This window comes from Amblyomma americanum, chromosome 5 (genome assembly GCF_052857255.1).
Source record: "Amblyomma americanum isolate KBUSLIRL-KWMA chromosome 5, ASM5285725v1, whole genome shotgun sequence".
Lineage (NCBI taxonomy): Eukaryota > Metazoa > Arthropoda > Arachnida > Ixodida > Ixodidae > Amblyomma > Amblyomma americanum.
In genome coordinates, this window is record NC_135501.1 from 7,950,830 (window position 1) to 7,966,306 (window position 15,477).

At 50.5% G+C, this 15,477-nt stretch overlaps 1 long non-coding RNA gene across 1 annotated transcript in view; it reads right to left on the reverse strand.

The window, feature by feature from the left end:
* Positions 1–13,962: 13,962 nt before the first annotated feature.
* LOC144132271 (uncharacterized) overlaps positions 13,963–15,477 on the reverse strand; it is a 79,612-nt gene continuing 78,097 nt past the window's right edge. Inside the window, exon 4 of the long non-coding RNA XR_013314742.1 lies at positions 13,963–14,050. This is a non-coding gene — a long non-coding RNA (uncharacterized LOC144132271). The remainder of the gene's footprint in view (positions 14,051–15,477) is intronic.

Here is a 15,477-nt window from a genome sequence, read left to right on the forward strand (position 1 = left end):
CGAAATACGAAACTGTTTCCGGAATTCAAATTCCGCAACCCTGTGGCGGTCCTGCCTCTCTACATGCGCCGCCACCGCCATCATCTTCGCTGTCAACGGGCTCACTCCGGTCAGCAGCATCGGTGGGCGCAGCAAGAGCAGCTACCTCTTCGCTCGACATGAAAGTGATCAGCAGACGACGCGGACGCGAGAGCCGGCTGATCGAAACTTTCCTTACGGTTTCCGGTGGCTGCCAGTTCACGTGACCATGACGGAACTTCCTGTCAGGGGTCAACTTGCTGGCAGCCAACGGGCTGCCCGAGCGTGGAAAATCGAAGAGGCCCGCGAGTCTGGCTACCCGCTGGCTGCCCGAAACCGCCCAGCCACAGAAAAACGAACCCGTTCTGAGCACAAGCGTTACAAGCGTTTGCGGGTCGGTAGGCTGGAAACGCCGATTGGTCGGTGGGATGCGTATCTGCGTGACGTTTTTTTCGCTTCGCCCTCGTTCTCAACCGGATGGGGGGTCGCCGCGCCTCTCTCCGCCTGTCCCTAGAGTTCCTTAGGGCCGTTGTACGATCGTTTCGGAGCGCCTTCCGCCTCGCCCGCTTCGCGAGCGGAGCTGGCGGATCCGCCTCGTTCGGCGAACGGATGGAAAGTTGGTGAACTTCAACTTTCTGGCGGACGAGCGCATCCGGCCGAGGACCGGATTGCAGCTATTGGCTGCTTTTCCCGTGACGTCAGTGACGTCCGAGCCCCTCCTCCCTCCGCCTCGGTTCTGCTCTGCCCCGGCAAGATGGCCATCCGTCGACTGAACTGGGGAGCGCGGCCTGGGCAGTGGCAGTGATGTCGCGAAGCGTGTTATATTGGCCACATCTTCATATTACCAGTGTTCAGAGCGACTGCAAACTTCGCCGCGTTCAGCAGTGGCGAGCGATAGTTCCACTAGTTGAATTCTGTAATCATCTACGTTGACGGAGTTGACAGAGCGCCTCTTCAAACCGATGCAAACCTGTGCAGTGGCGGTGTCACGAAGTGTTTATTTCGAGCTGTTTGTGGTTTTTGCATGCGTTTGTAATTCCTGCTGCGGCTCTGCAAACCGACGCAAGACCTGTGCAATGGCGGTGTCACGAAGTGTTTATTTCGAGCTGTTTGTGGTTGTGGCAAGCGTTTTGAATTTCTGCTGCGAGTTATTTTCCTGTGCGTGCGCAAGTTTCACAGCATAGCGACAAGTGTCCGCGTAGTGAAAGTGATTATGGTCCGTGCGAGTAGTCGGGCGCATACCGATCTGCCCCTTGGGATGCGGGAGCCCGTTTCGGCGCGTGGAGCGATGCTGGCGGTGCGCTCGCGCCGGCAAGGTTGCCATCAACCGGAGAAGGCTATTGGACAGACGGATATGCCCGGCGCGCCAATCGGCATGCTGGGACCATCCGCCTCGCTCGCAAGCGCCAAAGTGATCGTACAACACCTTTCCGCCTCACGTCCGCCTGGCGGCCGAAAACTGGCGGACCGCTCCCGAAGCGGACGAGGCGGAAGGCGCTCCGAAACGATCGTACAACGGCCCTAATTAGGGAATCGCTAGGTCCGGCCGTCCGCCGTGCGTGCGTGTCCGCGGGCATTCCCTTCGTGAGCCTACGCGGCGGCGCGCACGTTTCGGGAGCTGTCCAGGAATCGCTTTTTTGCGTGGTGCGCTCGTCGGCGACAGCCAGCTGAAATTTCTGTACAGTTCTCGCTTCCTCGACATTACGACGACCCGCATAAAGGTACGCATTTTATCTCAAATTTCGCTTCAGGTAGTGCTGTACCGTTTACCTACATGCCTTGCGCATTCCAGGACCTCGTTTTACTGCTGCAGGAGCACGTGGGTAGTGTCGTGCTGGTGTTCAAAGTTTTGCCACGCCGTTACGACGACGCACATAAGGCGCGGTTTGAGGACCGCCTGCGCCGCCAGCTGAACCGCCGTTTCCCAGTGCAGTGCAGCTTTGCTTAATTCCTTAGACACTTCTCGCGATTTGTCAAAATCGACGGCAGCCGTGAAAATTTACATATTAGACCTCGCTACGGCGTTATCCCAGCGCAGCGCGCCTTTGTTTCTTTGCGTTGGCAAGCGTTAGAAGCGCGCGCCGTCTCGCGCTTTGTCCAAGTCGGCTCTTAAACTCGCGCTAGACCTCGTTGCCGGGTTGACAAAGTGCACGGCTTTGTTCCTTTCAATGGCAAGCTTCTGCCACTACAGTCGGCGCCCTTAATTTTATGATCGCTGTCAGCTTCAACAGCAAGTCCAAGAAAAGTTATGACGATCGCGCGGTGTGGAAATCGGCGGTAGAGACAAAAAACTCGTGCTTGTAGCTACAGACTTACCCAGCTCCAGCGCGCCTTTGTTTATTTCCGTACCGACTACTCGCGCTTTGTAGAAATCGACGCCAGCCGTGAAAGTCTACATAAACCTCGCTAGAGCATTAGCCCAGCGCAGCGCGCCTTCGTTCGCCTTTGTTTGCTCGTTACTTCTGTTCTTTTCAGTCGTTTCCTGAATCCGTCCAAATAGCCGGGCTAGGTGGATGATTGTTCGCCGTCAATGGAACCACATGGCGATCGCACTGCATACAGCACGACTTTGGTCCCTGTGTTTTTTTTAATAAAAACATCAGAAGTCGAAGGTCATGGTCGTGTCCGAGGATTGCTTCGACAGCTGGGGCAAAACCATGGGGACCGCACACGCTGTGTCGCCGCTGCCAAGTGAAGAGGCACAAAACGGCTGTCAACCTTAATAAAGGCCTTTTCGGGGCCGCCTCAGTGTTTCCAGGCAGATTACACGCTTTCCAACCCGCGCACGTGTTCTCATTTCCAATTAAATAGGTCCTTCAAACCCTGCAGAAGGTTTGAATTAGGAACTGCTAATATTAAGATGGTGCATGGTACTTGAGAAACAATAGCGGCTACAATGGCAAAGGTGAAGCAGGGCTGGAGTTACACGCAAATAAAGAAAGGTTGGGGGTACCCAGATAAGCTGAAATGGTTTTGGACAGGACACCTAGTTATTCGATATAAAAGACTCAAATAATGCATATTCAAGAGTTTATCAAGGTTTTTTGTAGAACTATAATCTAAGCACTTTCCCTTCAAGAACATTAAGCAGTCTAAACGAATAAGAAAACCATGGATCACGCCAGAGTTCAAAAGAATGATAAAACGCAAAAGCAAGTTGTACCATGCCTTTTTGAATAATCCCTCTCTAGAATCTCCAATCTTATTTAAAAAAAAAAACAAGAAATTGACAAAATGCTGAGCTTAGGCGTGCTAAGATTGTGTATCATCAAAAACTGTTCTCTGATGTTAGAATGAAATATTCAGGCGCTGTCTGGAAAGTTGTAAATAACTTGTTACGTCGCAATACGAAAAATGCGCCAACTCAACGAATAATCTATAAGGGCTCTGAATTATCCGGTCAGGCTCTTGCTGACCATTTCAACAGCACTTTTTAACTACCCATTTATCTATGATGCATCTACCTGAAGTTCCTTCATCTTGTAGCCCTTTCTAAAGCCTTTTCCTTGAGCCCACCAGTGAGACCGAAGTATGTACAACCTTCATGAATTTAAATAATAGCAAAGCCTTAGATGTTGGCAATATTCAGATAAAACCAGTCAAATATGTACTATCTTTTATTATAACTGTGCTTGCATACATCTTCAATTTGTTAATTGAAACGAGAGTTTACCCGGAAGAAATTAAGAAAGCAAGAGTGGCAGTTGTGTTTAAAGGGGGAGATAAAGATGTAGTTCCAATTATAGACCAATATCTGTGATTCCAATGTTTTCAAAGGGCTTGGAAAAAGTAATCTTTTCCCGCGTCGTTAACTTTTTTAATGCAAAACAAATCCTGTCTGATGCTCAATTTGGCTTCTGAAGGGGCAAGTCGACGGAAACGGCTTTGTTACCACTTAAGGAATGTAACCTGCAAAACACTGAAGCAAGTATCCTCACTGTCGGACTCTTCATTGATTTTAGTAAGGCTTTCGATTCCCTAAACCATCAAATGTTAACTCATAAACTTTCTCAAAACGGAGTTCGTGGAACACCTTTAGACCTCATGAAATCATACCTGCAAAATCGAAAACAATCTGTCTATATCCACAACCATCAGTCTTCTTTTCTGGCGGTACGAAATGGCGTGCCTCAAGGCAGCATTCTGGGTCCGATGCTTTTTAACATCTATATAAATGGCATTGTGCATATTTATGACAAAGCGAAATTTATTATATACACCGATGATAGCAGTATACTGATCTCTGGTCACGACATAAACAAGTTAATTGAAAAGTGCAACGTAATCCTTACGAGACTAGAGAGCTGGTCCTCTTCTAATTGCCTCCAAATAAACCCTACAAAGACTAAGGTAATCATTTTCCGTGCAAGGAACAAGCCAGTCGAACTGCAACGCGCTCCTAAATACGCAGGTCAAGAAATTCAAATTGTAGACAGCCACAAAATCCTTGAAATTACTTTCTCGTCGCATCTCAGGTGGGATCGGCTTGTGAAAAATATTTGCAAAAAGCTCTCTTCAGTAGCAGGTGTTCTAACACGATGTCGATGGCTACTTCCGACTCACGTGAAAATTCAAATTTATCATGCTCTTTTCGGTTCCGTAACTGTTTGGGCAACCACCACAAAAACAAATGTGATAAAAATACATGTTCTGCAGAAGAAAATGATCCGCTACATTGCAAACCTTCCTTATCTGTCTCTCCAACGCAAACTGCGTTTAGAAATTATAACATAATTCGTTTTGAACATATATATGTTCTTCGCATTTTGAGGTTCTTTTACCATTCTTCTCCTGCTTATAGAGATTTCTTAATACGTACTACACATTTACGGACCGCTTCGAATCGACTCTACACCTGAAACACCGATCTCTGGTATATTCCATAATTTCGTATTAATTATAAACTACAAACGCTTGAACATAATTTACCGATCACTCTTAATAAGTACAAAGTTTTGGCTAGTGTTAATTAAACCAAGCGAGTTAAAAATGCATTTTGTTAATATATAGCCAGGTTGCATTTTATGTGCCTCTGTTGTCTGCCGGTGCCATGTATGCCTATTGAGTGTTTTTTCTCTTTATTCTTCTCGGGTCTTCTCTTTGTTTTCATGCGTCTGTAAACTATTGTTAGTGAACATACATGCTTATTGTTTTCATTGCATTTAATCTATATGTCACTTGCTTCGTTGTTTTTGTGGTTCTAATATATATATATATATATATATATATAGTCACGATTTGAGGAGCCGTGCAGGTAGACGTAGGGGGGAACAGAAGGCTAGGCGCTTTAATCAGACAGCCAGGGTCCAAAGCACAGAGCCAGAGCGCCTCGGGAGCCAACCAACACTTCGTCGTCGTCTTTGACTAAGCGTGGAGGCCGCGCGGCGCGCTCGGCACGTGGCATTATTCCCTCCCGCGAAAGCAAACACCGCCTCGGTGTGGAATGGGTTATGTACAGGGAGCGAAGAAGGGGAAAAACAAACGAAAAATAGGGTTGAGGTGAATTATACATCCGGCGCTAGTTGAGAGGTGAGGAGTCAAGTTCACACGCGGGGTAAGGAGGTAAAGGGGCGACACACAGCGTGCACACAGCGCTCAGTCACGCGAATAGTACGGTTTTAGGCGCACTACATGGACGACTTCAGGCCGTTGACGCTGACGGCCGGCGACCACAGTTCCATCGGGGACAACTTCGTAGTTGAGGCTGTTCAGGTGGCGCAGGACTTTGTACTGGCCAAAATACCGATTGATAAGCTTTTCGCACAACCCCTTGCGGCGCAAGGGTGTCCACACCCATACCTTGTCACCAGGCACGTAGTGCACGTCCCTGTGCCGAAGGTTATAGTGTCGAGCATCGACGGATTGCTGGTCCTTGATGTTCAAGCGGGCCAGCTGACGGGCTTGCTCTGCGTTTTCCACGAAGTTGCCTGCTTCAGGGGTTACCTCTTCATCGCTGTACGGGAGCATCGCATCCAACATCATGCGGACCTCCCTGCCATAGACGAGACGGAACGGGGTAAACTGGGTGGTTTCCTGCGTCGCTGTATTATAGGCGAAGGTGATGTACGGCAAGATCTCATCCCACGTTTTATGTTCAACGTCAACGTACATCGAGATCGTGTCCGCTAATGTTTTGTTGAGCCGTTCCGTTAGACCATTGGTTTGGGGATGGTACGCTGTTGTGGGTCGATGAGCTGTGTGGCTAAGCGTTAAGACGTCACGTAAGAGCCGGGCTTGAAACGCCTTGCCTCGGTCAGTAATGATGATCGATGGGGCGCCGTGTCTAAGCACGATTTCGTGCATAAAGAAGAGTGCAACTTCGGCGGCAGTACCTCGCGCAAGGGCCTTTGTTTCAACGTAACGGGTCAAGTAGTCGGTGGCGACTACGATCCACTTGTGGCCGGACGACGAAAGAGGAAATGGCCCCAAAAGGTCCATGCCGACTTTGTCGAATGGTTTTTGTGGCGGCTCGATGCACTGAAGCAGCCCGGGAGGCTTCAGCGTCGGTTTCTTACGCCGCTGACATTGCCGGCATGTCCGGACATAACGCTTGACGCTTGACGTGAGCTGGGGCCAGTAATAGTTCTGCCGGATTCGGGACAAGGTGCGGGTAACACCAAGGTGGCCGGAAGTTGGTTCATCATGGCAGGCCAGGAGAACTTCATCCCGTAAATCAGACGGTATGACGAGCAGGTAAGTTGTCGGACTGGAAGTAGAGTTCTTTTTATAAAGCACCCCGCTCCGGAGACAAAACGATGATATCCCACGAGCTAGGTACCGTGGTATCTCAGGGTGCCCACCTTCGAGATGTTCTATGAGCAGACGCAGCTCGGCGTCGGCACGCTGTCTGGAGACGAGCTCAGACGTGCTGACGGCTCCAAGGAAGCTGTCGTCGTCGATGGTGTCTTGTGGAGGAGGTTCGACGGGAGCGCGTGACAGGCTATCAGCGTCTGCGTGGTTCCGGCCGGACTTATAGGTGACGATGAAATCGAATTCCTGCAGGCGTAATGCCCAACGGGCGAGGCGGCCGCAAGGGTCCTTTAAATTTTTTAGCCAGCACAGCGAATGGTGGTCGGTGACGACACAAAACGGTCTGCCATACAGATATGGGCGGAACTTAGCTGCTGCCCAGACTACGGCTAAGCATTCTTTTCCGGTGGTAGAGTAGTTCAACTAAGCGCGCGACAGTGCCCGGCTGGCGTAGGCAATTACTTTGTCGACACCGTCTTGCCGCTGTACGAGAACGGCGCCAAGACCGACGTTGCTCGCATCCGTATGTACCGCCGTGTCGGCATCTTCGTCGAAATGTGCTAGGATTGGCGGCGATTGGAGTCGGCGTCGTAATTCGTTGAAGGCAGTCTGCTGTTTGTTGCCCCAGGAAAATGATGTATCATCCCGGGTTAGGAGCGTCTAAGGGCTGGCAAGCGGGGCGAAGTTTCTAATGAAGCGACGATAATAGGAACACAGGCCCAAGAAACGTCGGACTGCTTTTTTGTGAACGGGGACCGGAAAGGCAGCAACGGCAGCAAGCTTCTCTGGGTCAGCTCGGATTCCATCAGCACTAATGACGTGCCCGAGAAACTTCAATTCGATGAATCCAAAGTGACATTTTTGTGGTTTGAGGGAGAGGTTGGCGGAACGAACGGCTTCGAGGACAGTTCTGAGACGGTGCAGATGTTCCGTGAACGTTGCGGAAAAAATAATGACATCGTCAAGATAAACAAGACATGTCTGCCACTTCAGACCTGTGAGGACAGTGTCCATCATTCTTTGGAAAGTGGCAGGAGCGCAGCAGAGCCCGAAGGGGATGACGCGAAATTCGTAGAGCCCGTCTGGTGTGATGATGGCGGTTTTCTCACGGTCCCTCTCATCGACTTCTATCTGCCAATAACCGCTCCTGAGGTCTACCGAAGAGAAGTACTTGGCTTGGCGAAGACGGTCGAGGGAGTCATCAATACGGGGCAGCGGATACACGTCTTTCTTTGTCAAACTGTTAAGTTTCCTTTAGTCGACGCAGAATCGCAGTGTTCCGTCTTTCTTCTTCACCAGGACGACAGGAGACGACCACGGGCTGCTTGACGGTTGGATGACGCCGTCCGTGAACATCTCTTTGACCTGTGTTTGTATAGCATCTCGCTCCCGAGGGGACACACGATAGGGCTGCTGATGGATGGGTCGAGCTCCTTCAGGCGTGATGATGCGGTGTTTAACTATCGACGTTTGTCGCACCTTAGACGACGACGTGAAACACGCACGAAACTCCCGCAAGAGGTCCTGGAGTTGCCCCTTTTCAGCGGATGAAAGGCCCGGATTTATGTTGACGTCGTCGAGCGCTTCTGCGTCACCTCCTCCAGTGGTGTCCTCCTCGCAAGCAAAACATTCGGCCACTTCCTGGACATGGTCGACGTAAGCGATGGCTGTGCCACGGAATAGATGTCGATGCTCATTGCAAAAGTTGGTAATAAGGACCTCTGTCCAACCGTCATGCAGGCAGCTAAGGCCTCGTGCCACCGCAATCCCCTTAGTGAGTACGAGAGAGACATTAGGCTCGACAACCCGGATTCCCCGATGTGGTTCATCACAGGTAACTCTAGCGAGAATGCTGGCACGTGGAGGCACCGTAACGTTATCCTCGGCGACCCGCAGGGCGGACTGAGAACCCTGGTGCGCCGGCTCTGCTGTGGCCAATTTGGTGGAAAACGTCACCAAGCGATTCGGGAGGTCTATTATAGCACCGTGCTCACGAAGAAAGTCGATGCCAAGGATGACATCGCGAGAACATTCGCGCAGAACAAGAAAAGTGGCGACGAAGGTGCAGCCGCGAACCGTAACACGGGCCGCACACATACCGAGTGGTGCGACAACATGTCCCCCCGCCGTACGTATGTCGGGGCCTTCCCACGGTGTCGTCACTTTTTTCAGGGTCGTCGCAAGCCGTCCGCTAAGGATGGAGTAATCTGCGCCCGTATCAACCAACGCGCTGACCTCCTTAGTGTCGACGAGAACAGGGATGTCCAAGGAGATCCGGCCTTCAGCGCGGCCTGTCGATGGTTGTGGGGAGGGACTCAGTCGGTGCGGCGGCGGAAGCTGGTCGACGACAGGGGTTGCGACGTCGGGGCGATTCGGGTGGAGAGTCGGGGAAAACTGTGCGGCGATGCGGCGTTCTACGTCGGGGCGAGTCGGTCGGTGCGGCGGTGGAAGCTTTGCGTCGGATCGGATCTCGGCGGCCTCGCCTCCAAAGGTCGCCGGAGCTAGTTTTTCCGATGTGGGATCGAGGAACCACGTTGTTCTGAGGCATAACGGGACCCAGAAGGCGAAGACCGGCGTGGAGAAGGCGAGCGCGACTCGTGGCGCGGAGACGGGCGGCGGGGAGGAGGCAGGGAACTACGCTGGCGGTTGACATACTCGGCGATGTCCTGAGGGTGCTCTCCGGGTCGTGGATGGGGACGGTCAAGAGCAAATCCGCGCAGACCCATTTCGCGATACGGGCACCGCCGGTAGAGATGGCCGGCTTCACCACAGTGGTAGCACAGCGGCCGTTGATCCGGAGTGCACCAGAGATCAGTCTTCCGCGGTGGCCGGCGCCGATCAGCCCAGTAAGGGAGCGGTTGAGCAGCGTACCGCGGCCACTGGAGGGGAGTAAGGGGAAGGCTCAGGAAATGGGGCTGGGCGGCGCACGACGTCCGCGTACGTGAATGGCTGAACAGGGGCCGGGTACGGCGCGGGAACGGATGGGGCCGGTTGCGGTGCCGGCACGACCGCAGCGGTTTGTGCCCTGAGCGCCTGCTGAACTTCCTCGCGGATGACGCTGTTGACGGAATCGATGCGAGGGGCAAATGTTCCATGAAGGTGCTGCAGCTCCTCGCGGACCACGGAACGAATGAGTTCGCGAAGGGAGCTCGGGTTCATCCCGGGATCGTGGTCGAACCGGTCCACCGTGGACAGCAACGGCACTGGACGCAGTTGCCGGGCGTACTGATTGGCCCTCTGCTGCATCAATTTCTCCATGTGGGCGGCGTCGGCCAGAAACTCCGCGACGATGTTGGGCGAGTTCCGTACGAGACCGGAAAAGAGCTGGTCTTTTACGCCGCGCATCAGGTGCCGCAGCTTTTTTTCTTCACTCATGGCTGGATCGGCGCGATGGCAAAGATGCGTCACATCCTCTACGTACATTGCAACACTCTCGTCTGGAAGTTGAATTCGAGACGTCAGGGCGCGCTCCGCGCTCTCCCGGCGGTCACTGTTGGCGTACGTAGTCAGGAGCTGACGTGGGAAGTCCGGCCACGTAGACAAGATAGCCTCACGGTTCTCGAACCACGTGCGGGCAGAGTCTTCGAGGCTGAAATACACGTTACGCAGCTTGGTCGTGTCGTCCCAGCCGTTGAAGGTCGCAACCCGTTCATAGTGTGCCAACCAGTCCTCGGCATCCTCGAACTGGCCACCGTGAAAGGGCTTAGGTGTTCGTGGGGTCTGAAGGGTCAGATAGGTGGGGCTGGTCGAAGGTACAGTCATCGTCACGACGGGCAGGGGCGTCGCCATGAGGGGAGTGAAAGTCGAGGGTTCGCCTTCACGAGCGGCACGAGGGTTCGCCGTCACGACCTCGGGGGATAGGCCTCGGATCCTCCGGCTGGCACGATGGACAGGGGTGGTCACAAGAGGCGGGCGCGTCGAGTCTTCCGCAGGAGAAGGGATCATCGGTCGCACCTCCACCAGTGTCACGACCTGAGGAGCCGTGCAGGTAGACGTAGGGGGGAACAGAAGGCTAGGCGCTTTAATCAGACAGCCAGGGTCCAAAGCACAGAGCCAGAGCGCCTCGGGAGGCAACCAACACTTCGTCGTCGTCTTTGGCTAAGCGTGGAGGCCGCGCGGCGCGTTCGGCACGTGGCAATATATATATATATATATATATATATATATATATATATATATATATATATATATATATATATATATATATATATATATATATATATATATATATATATATATATATATATAAAGAGAGAGAGAAGTGGGCACTTCTACAGCGACACATTTATTTATCAACGTTTCGACCGGCGTGCGGTCTTCTTCAGAACTGTAGCGGTCTCGCGTCAAATGGACATCTTAAGTTTTTCAGCTGCAGAGGAGGGCAAAAGGAGTGTAACAAGCAAATAGCAACAACAGATAAAAAATTGAACAAAAAAGTAAAAAAAATAAAGATGGGGGTGCGGGGAGCAGAGAGGGACAAGATTGGGGGAGGAAGCAAAAATAGAAAGAAAAGAAAAAAGGGGGGAACTATTATAGTAAGGAAGGACGGGGTAAAAAAAAAGGAGATGGCGAAACGAGAGAAAGGGACAGGAAGACGGTGCGGGGGACATGGGCAGCGCGGCAACCACAGGCGTACGAAAGCAAAGCGTGCAAACAAGACACAAACAAAATGCACGAACACAAAGACGGCCGCCGCTGCAGATGCGTGGCCAAAGAGGCACCGCTGCGCAAATGACACTGGCAGCGACGAACAGGCCAAACCAGGCGCCTTTTGGGGGGGTCTCACTAATTTCCGGTGAGCCGAGGGCTAGAACGTTAAGGAAGGAGTGGGCTACGTTAACGAGCACATGTGTAAGAACTTACTCAGGGGGTCTGAGTTTCACTGAACAGTGCATCCCTCTCACTGGGCGGGTCGTTGAACCGACTTCGTCGGGAATACTTGGTTGTAGTGGAAGAGGGCTGGGCTAGCTGTGTACAAAGATTTCAAATTGTCGGAAAAAAGTCAGGAAAGAACGTCAAAGCTTATCAATACGGCACGAGGCAGGATAGTTTAAGTAAGGAGGGGTTTGATTGCCTGGGATATACACTAGGAGTTATAAAGGGTATATCTGAGTTAGCCAATTAACGAGAGGTGTAGTATTATTTTGTTTGGAGGTCGTGAATAAAAGAAAGGATACCAGGCTTTTCGTTAAGATATTCTTGAATAGTATTAAACTTGTGGATAAAATAGAATTCACGTTGTTCACGTTCTCGCCTGTTTTTGAAGCCCCTTGAATAATTGTTATTTTTAGTTAGTCAAATGGGTGTCCTTCTGAGTTTACATGCTTGGATAGGGGAAGATTTGGAAGAGAATTGGTGTGTGCGCGGTGATTGTTAAATCGAATGCGGAATGCAGTGTTTGTCTGTCATATGTATTGCTGGTTACACACAGTGCATTCAAGAAGGTAAATAATGTTAGTCGCAGTCAAACTTGCCGTTGATTGAATGCTGGAAAACTGACCTCGTACTAGTTGCGGAACACGTAGTCTTCATGTGCTTGCAAACTTTGCAGCGACCTTCACCACAGGGCTGGCATCCATATTTTGGGGTTTTGTGTTCCTTGGAGTGGACTAGATGGTTCTGAATGTTTTTGGCACGCCTGTAAATCACGCGGGGCGCGCATGTAAATATTTTCGATAGTCGTTGACTTTGCTGGAGAACATTAGTGCTTATTAAGAATTCTGTTTATGTTCGGTGCGTTACTGTTAAATGTGAGAATAAGGTTTGTAGTGTAATCATTTCGGTTATCTCTTCGGTGCCCCTGGAGTATTTGACTACGGTTCAGATTTGAAGCTCTGCTTATGGCGTCATCAATAAAAGGTTTGGTTTATGGGGGCTTAACGTCCCAAAGCGACTCAGGCTATGAGAGACGCCGTAGTGAAGGGCTCCGAAAATTTCGACCACCTGAGGTTTTTTAACGTGCACTGACATCGCACAGTACACGGGCCTCTAGAATTTCGCCTCCATCGAAATCCGACCGCCGCGGCCGGGATCGAACCCGCGTCTTTCGGGATAGCAGCCGAGCACCATAACCACTCAGCCACCGCGGCGGCTTCATCAATAAAAGAACGTGGATAGCGCTGCGTTAAGAGCACGTAAACATTTTTTAATGCTTTTTTATCCCTTTCACTGCCTCTCCCGAGATAACTCGGGCGACCACACATATGCACTCCCTGCTTCTCACGAGTATACTCGTTCTGGTTTCTTAACTCGCTCCCTGCTGCTCCCGATAATACTCGTGCAAAACAAAATAATGCAAGCATGTAGCGCTATCTATGGAGAGCGCTCATAAATAACACAGAACTTGTAGGATGGCTTTCTAATAGGTGGAGCGCATGTTCCTTCACCCACATCGCTTTGTAATCGCCTCGGCAGTACAGCCATGGCAAGGCAGCGTGCGTCGTGCGTCCGCGGTTTGATGGACGAAGAAATTCAAGAATTGCTCATGAATTCGGACTCCGATGACAGTGAGGAAGCAGCCCGTCTAAGTGCCTTGTCGAGTGATGACAGCGATGAAGAGCCCCTTCCACAAAGAAATCCGCGTAAGAAGAGGAAATGCGACGAGCGGGATTTCTCCTGGAAGAAGGAGTTCAAGCCTCAGGACCATGCGTTCGACCCATCTTCTTCAGGAATCTGCAATGACATCACAGCAGCATCCAGTGAGCTTGAGATTTTTGAAAGTTTGTTTACGCCGGACATTGTGGAAGGAATTGTGGATCAAACTAGCAGAACCCAACACGAGCCTGCTGCGTCTGTGCTAACACGCAGCATCGACCAAAGCAGCGAAGATAGTCTCGCTATCTGTGTTCCAGCTGCGAGGTGCCGCTTTGTGTGGTACCTTGTTTTGAAGAATACCACACCAAAAAAGTTTTCTAAACACATGGACATCCTAATTAGCAGATACTCATTTTGCTAATTAGTCAAGTGCCAACTTCTTCTATTCAGTACAACTAATATCGATATGTTAATCATGAATAAAATGTTTCCATGACCTTCAGAGCATCCTAATGCCTTGCTAGCATAAAATTTCTACGAAAGTAGTATGCAAAAAAAAAAACCCGGCAGGGAGTATGCAGTGGTGAGAAAAAAACCCGGCAGCGAAAGGGTTATACATACGTATACGTAAACATTTTTTTTTTTTTTGCTTGAAGTGCGTTTGTCGTGTACCGCCATTTCAGAGGCGCTTGGGCCCAGTCAAGCTGCTTTTTAGCCGCTTTTAGCCCTCTAGGATGTAACTTGCATTCTGTAAAAATGAAATGAAATTGCATTTGTAAGAGAAGGACAAGGTTTCGTTTTGTAGTGTAAGCTGGCTCTCTAGAATGAACACAGAACGTTGCCTCACACTGCTTGGGCCTGTCGTTTGACCCCTCGTTGACCCCACGGGAAAAAAAAGGACGTCTCTAGGAAACTATTTGCGGGATCTTTCCTCTGCTTCAGGAGGGGGGGGGGGGGGGGGGGGGGAGGTTGATGCCTCCCCTTTGTCGGGTTCGCCGCGACACGCGACGCACGACGGACAAGACGACGAAAGGAAGCGGGCAAAGCTGCCTTTACAAAATTAACCGTGACTTGCAGGTGCCTATAGCTGTGTTTGGATTCCAGGGAAGTAGCAGCCGACCTCTGAATCCTCCTCGCCCATTCCCACGGGGCTCCGCGTGCCATGTCGCCATGTGCGGTGAAAAGAGCAGTGTGCAGAGTTTAAATGAAACAAGTATGAAGCTATACAATGAAGCCAATTACAGACAGCTAGAGGAATTTCAAGAGCATGCTGTGTGATGCTAGTTATCTCAGTGAAAACTAATGCAGCTAGCTATTATTTCGTTTTTTTTTACCCAACAGACATGAAAGGTCTGAAGATGAATTAGCACCAAACACATCGGTGCATCAGTTGGGATGCCTGAAGAAAGTTGTACCAACATATAAATGCCCATGTCGTGATAATCAGGAATACCGAAGAATTAAGGAAAATAAAAACATTTTTTTTCGGGCTCACACACCTGCAACAAACATACTTATGCGTAGCGATTTAAATGACTCTGTAGGAAGCTTTTTGGGTAAAAAGTACAGTATGGCAGAAAGGAGTCTTTAGAAAATGCACTGTGTAGAAATAGCCATACCAATTCCATCTGATCGTTCGATAAATGTAACAAATACAGTGCAATGAAGCTTGCTGCATAGTATAGTTGCAAGTTACTGGTTGCAGACAGCTCTGCAGTCTCTGGACTGTGATTGTGTATGCACTGCATGACAGTGCATGGATTGCAGAACAGTTAACCAACACAGAGATGCTTGTTCATATCGTTTACCACACATATAAACATCATGAATGAAACAGGATGCTATGTGTAACTTTTTGACATGTTCCTTTTTGGCAGCCTCTAAATATGTTTCCGCCTAAATGAGCTGGCTTGTTTTGCAACAATATTAGCGCGTGCTCATGGGAGCGCGCCGACGATGAAGACGAAGTGTGCGTGTGCCGGTGGACAAAGACGAAGTGTGTGTGTGGTTCGGACAGCCATCTTGTGAGTTCCCTGCTGTGCGCTGGACTTCGCTGAGACTGTGATCTGTGCCGGTCCTGTCTTCGTTACATTTTTGGTGGAGGTGCGGGGTACTTTCCAACATCTACGTGCCCCGAAGGCTCTCTATGAACACGGATTTGACTCCGATTCATCG